The sequence below is a fragment of the Notamacropus eugenii genome, chromosome 6, assembly GCF_028372415.1.
Source record: "Notamacropus eugenii isolate mMacEug1 chromosome 6, mMacEug1.pri_v2, whole genome shotgun sequence".
Lineage (NCBI taxonomy): Eukaryota > Metazoa > Chordata > Mammalia > Diprotodontia > Macropodidae > Notamacropus > Notamacropus eugenii.
Genome location: NC_092877.1, coordinates 70,289,284 through 70,294,275, shown reverse-complemented (window position 1 = coordinate 70,294,275; position 4,992 = coordinate 70,289,284).

Here is a 4,992-nt window from a genome sequence, read left to right as displayed (position 1 = left end):
GCGCAGGGAGCGCGTGCGGCGCGCGCAGCCAGAGGCTGCCCGGGGGGCGGGGCTCCGGCGGCGCTTCTGCTCCCTCCCCCGCCCACTCCGCCCCGGCCCTGTGACGCGGCCCGCCTGGCTGACTGTCCCGCGTCTGGGGCAGCGCTTTGGGCCTTCCTTGGCGACCTCGCCTGACCTGATCAGGGGCCTTAGAGCCCCATCCTTCCGGTTAGAGGCGGAGGAGCTGAGGCCCGGGCACGTCTGCATACCCGCTCCTTCACCCGCCTCCGAGGGGGTCCTCCCAGGCCCACCGGACTGGGACTGACGGCAGGGGCAGGCTCCGACGCCAGCCCTCCGTGGCCGGTAAAGACGAAGCGTGGCCAAGCGTTTGCTCCATCCTGCTTTGGACGCCCCTTGGTCTCTTACGTTTGACAGCAGTGTACAGTAGGGAATGAGTTATAAAAATCTGAGCTATGAGAACCCTAAGATTCCAGGTTGGAAGGAACCTTAGAGATGGTATTTTCCAATTCCCCTCATGGTAAAATTTCAGGGAGCCAGAATGAACTTTCCCCTTCATGGTAAAAGTGAAACTTTATTTCAGGGAGCCAGAAAGAACTTTCCCAGGACGGCGCACGTGGTGGTAGCCACGCCCTCCCGGCGCCCCTCGGCTATGACGAAGCCTTTGTCAATAACAGCCGGATGTTGTCCCACTGCCAGCGTGCACACCTTGCACTTGGTGTATGGGTACATTTAGTGCCTCCTAACTCCACCGAACAAATCCCCTTAATAAAAGGGCTTGTTAGGTAAGGTAAAACTTGGACTCCGTCAAAAGGCCGCACCCAAGGACCTAGAAGGCCACAGGTGGCCTGGAGGCTGCAGGTTCCCCACCCCCTTAAGGAAACCAAGGCTTTGAGCAGCTGAAGCCTGGAGCGTGTACTCACACACAGCTACTTAGTAGCAAAGCTCAGGACATCACAAAGCAACAGACCATAACATTTAGAGATGAAAGAACCTTTGATATTATCCAGTCCAACCTCTTCATTTTACAAGCTTGGATACCATTCTGAGTGGGATAGACTTAGTGAAGACTCCTCAGATTGTAATTTTTTTCCCCCAGGGGTGAGGTAAGGGCTAAAGGCTCAAGGTTACAATATTTTTAGAATAGAATAGTTCCATATAAGGATATAAAACTGTGTAGTGTATTAGGGTCTCAATGATTGGACAAAACTTACATAATTCCTCAATGTCTTCATTTCAAAAGGGATTGGTTAGATTTCGTGTTTAGAATATAAGACCATATTCTCAGCTAATGAGGATAATGGTCAGCGGGGGGAGGAGGGACTTGCGTTAGGGTCTATATAAATCACTCTCCTGTTCTTTGTCTTCGGCTTTCCTACACCTACAGGTAAGCCCCACTTCTCGAGAATGGAATAAATCACTTTTCTGTCATCACTTTGAGAGGCCTCTGAGTAATTGATTTATGTAGGGACCTGAGCCATCCCACGCAATTCCCAGCACGAAGTGAGGAAGCCTCTGCCAGAATGGCAGCACTAAGGATTTGCTTTCCTCATCTGTAAAATGAGAAGGTTGTATTTTACATGATTCCTAAAGACTTAGTGCTGGTAGAGAATGAATTAAACTGGAAAGACTGGAACGAGACTGACTGCTGTCGGGAAGCCAGCCTGGCTAAGAGCAAACAAAGGTTCATCACCAGAAGATTGACCTCGAGTTTTTATTTGTTTATCGAAGGCAACTCATGAAACATAAAAATTCAAAGCGGCTTTTACTCTTGTATGTCCTATCTGCTTCCAAAGGGAATGATCATTATTTGCCTTACAACTCACAAACTTGTGGAAGTGAACGAGGCCCCTCTAGTTTTTGTATAAATGAAGCCCGGAGACATCAAGCAGTTGCAGTGAAATGGCATGGCTCACAGGCACAACTCACAAATGTAGGTAGGGGAGCTAAAAGCCAGAAAAATCTTGAAGATTTTTTGCCCAGGTATACTTAACAGAAGCAGGACTGTGAGGGACTGAGAGCAGAGGGTGAGAGACAATGACCACAAGCTTAGTTTCACACTTAGGTGTTTATATCTCTCCCTAACCCCATATCTTTATGGGAAGGCAGGACTTTTATTTTTTAAATGAACAAAAATCATTTTTCTCCCCCTCTCTGCTCCAATTAAAAAAAGAAGAAATAAAAATAAAAGCTGTGTCACAAATATCTGTGCTCAATTCCCATATCAGCTCTCTCCAAAAACATGTCCTATTCTATACCCTCAGTACATCTTCACCTGTCAGAAGGTAGGGATCATGCATTATCACCACCAGCCCTCTGAAATCATGATTGTTCATTGTATTGATCAGAGTTCTTAAGTCTATCAAAACTGATTTTCTTTAAAATGTTGTTATTGTCTTGAGTTGTTCTGGTTCTGTTCACTTTTCATCAGCTCATGCAGCTCTTTCCAAGTTTCCCAGAAACTTCCTCTTTCATCATTTCTCAAGGCACAATACTATTCCATTTATTAATAAATTATTTTTCCATGTATATACCATGATTTGTTGATCCATTCCCTAATTGTTTTTAGTTCTTTGTCATTACCAAAAGAGTTGCTATGAAGACTTTTTGTATATATAGCTCCTTTTCCCTTTTAATTTTTCCTTCTTTATTTTTAGAATTATTTATTATCTGTTCCTTCCACCATCCTCCCCTCTCCAAATGTACAATTTAAAAAAAGAAAAAAAGCCCCGATAAAATTAATTCCACCCAGTGACTGTGTCCAAAAACATATATTTCATTATGCATTTCAAGTATGTCACTTTTGTAACAGGAGGTAGGTGGGGGTATTCCATCTTCATTCCTGTAAGTTTAGGATTAATCAGAGTTTTAAAATCTTTCAAACCTGTTTTTCTGTGTGATGTGGTCATTGTATAAATTGTTCTGGTTCTTTGCACTTTGCGTTAGTTCATAGAGGTCTTTGAAGTTTCATCTGAAACTGGTCATTTCATCATTTTTTATGGTACAATAATATTCTATTATATTCATATACCATAGTTTGTTTAGCCATCTCCTCGTAGGTGAGCATCCTCTTAGTTTCTATTTTTTGACTACTACAATAAGAGTTGCTATAAACATTTTTATACATATTTCCTCTTTCTTTGATCTCTTTGAAAGCATAAGCCTAGAACTGGTATAGCTGAGTCCTAGGGTACACAAACTTTAGCAACCTTTTGGGCATAGTTCCAAAGGGCATTCCAGAATGTCTAGAGCAATTCACAAGTCCTTCAACAGCTCATAAATGTGCCTGTTTTCCCACAATCCCTCCAACCTCTTTTATCCTCCTCCTTTGTCATCTTTACCAATATGAGAGGTGTGAGATGGAACCTGAGACTTTTATTTGTATTTTTCTAATTCTTAGTGATTTGGTACACCATTTTAACATTAAATTTTTTGTCAGTTAACAAAATCAAAGGTAACCCTGTTCCCACAGGCTCTCTTCCTCTCACCCTTAAACTACCTACTTCCTCCAATTTATCACTCTTCTTCCTAGTTTTGAAGTTTTACTTACCTAGTTAGGCAAAATGTCCTTTCCCCTCTTCCCTTTCGATTTCCACTGTTTTTTTTAAAAAAATTCTCCACCTTAAAAAAAAAAATGCTTTCCCTCATTCCCTTCATTCTCTATTGTTTCTGCCCTAACTTGGATTCATGCTCCTTATACTTATTTTTACCCTCAGACTCTTCCTTCTAAATAATTTCTATCTTACTGCCTTGTTTGTTTTGCCATCTCTCCTCTTTTTTTTTTTTTTTTTGTTGAGCCTTATTCTTAGAAGTATCAGTTCCTGAAGAAACAGAAAGGATAGAAGTATTGCTCCATGGTAGAAATTTTCCTATGTCCTTAATTGTGCAGTCCATTTCTATGCCCTCCTCAACTCGTGATCATTTTCTTTTCCATTATATGAAATACCCTGAGTCCATTCCTTCCTACTCTTCCAGTGTCCTTTGCCCCCAAAGACAATTCCTCTTCTACTGAGGTGATGCTGCTCTTGGACACAGTCTCTGTAAGGTTACAATGTTCTCCTACTAAATATCCCTCTTCTTCATGGGATTATTACTGAATGAAATTACTGAAGATTTTCTCTTTTCTTTCTCATTTCAATACTTTTCTTTGCCACCACACCCATTTTTCCATAGCCCCTCTTCTTTCTGGGAGGCTGTAGGAATGATTTTCTCTTCATTGAATATAATTGACATCTTAAAATCAATTGTAAACAATCCCCTATATCTTCTTTCACCACTCTCCCCATTTATTCACTTTCCCATTCTGCAGTTTAGCCACACAAAAAATACTGATTCACCTAGTAGGTGAGGTATTGGGAGAGTTAGTCCATGGTGTTTCTGATCTATTCCTCCACCATTAACTTCTTCCATTTAAATCCTTTCATCTTTATTTCGTATACTTTTAGATAAAAATCTATTAATGAATCTTATGTTATTTTCCAGATCATAGCTATCTTTCTTTCCAGCTCTCCTCTCCCTTTTGTCTGGGGGTAATTTATTTAATTTATTATGTTTTCCTTGATAGCTGTATTTATTTACCTTTCTTTTGTTACTGCTGTCTGAGATGAGGACAAAACATTTAATCTGCTCACTTTTGTCCTTTTTTTTGTGGGAACACTTCAAATGTCTTTCTTTTATTGAATAGCCATCCTTTTTTCATTGATGATTAGGCTTAGGTTTACAGAGTATTATCACCTTGGGTTTCATTTTTGTCCTTCAGAACACTTTATTCCTTCTTGTGGTTTCTCTTGAGTGCTAAAGTCTTACGTTTTCCTTTCCTTTATGGTCTAAGTTTTTCCTGTTTCCTTGCAGAATTTGTTGTTTGTGTTTGTAATTGTTCAATTTTACCACCATATTTTCTTTTTTTTTTCTTTTTCTGAAGGCAATTGGTAGACGCCTTTGAATGCATTTTGATTTCTGTATCTAGAAGTTCTGGGCAGTTTTTGTTAATGATTT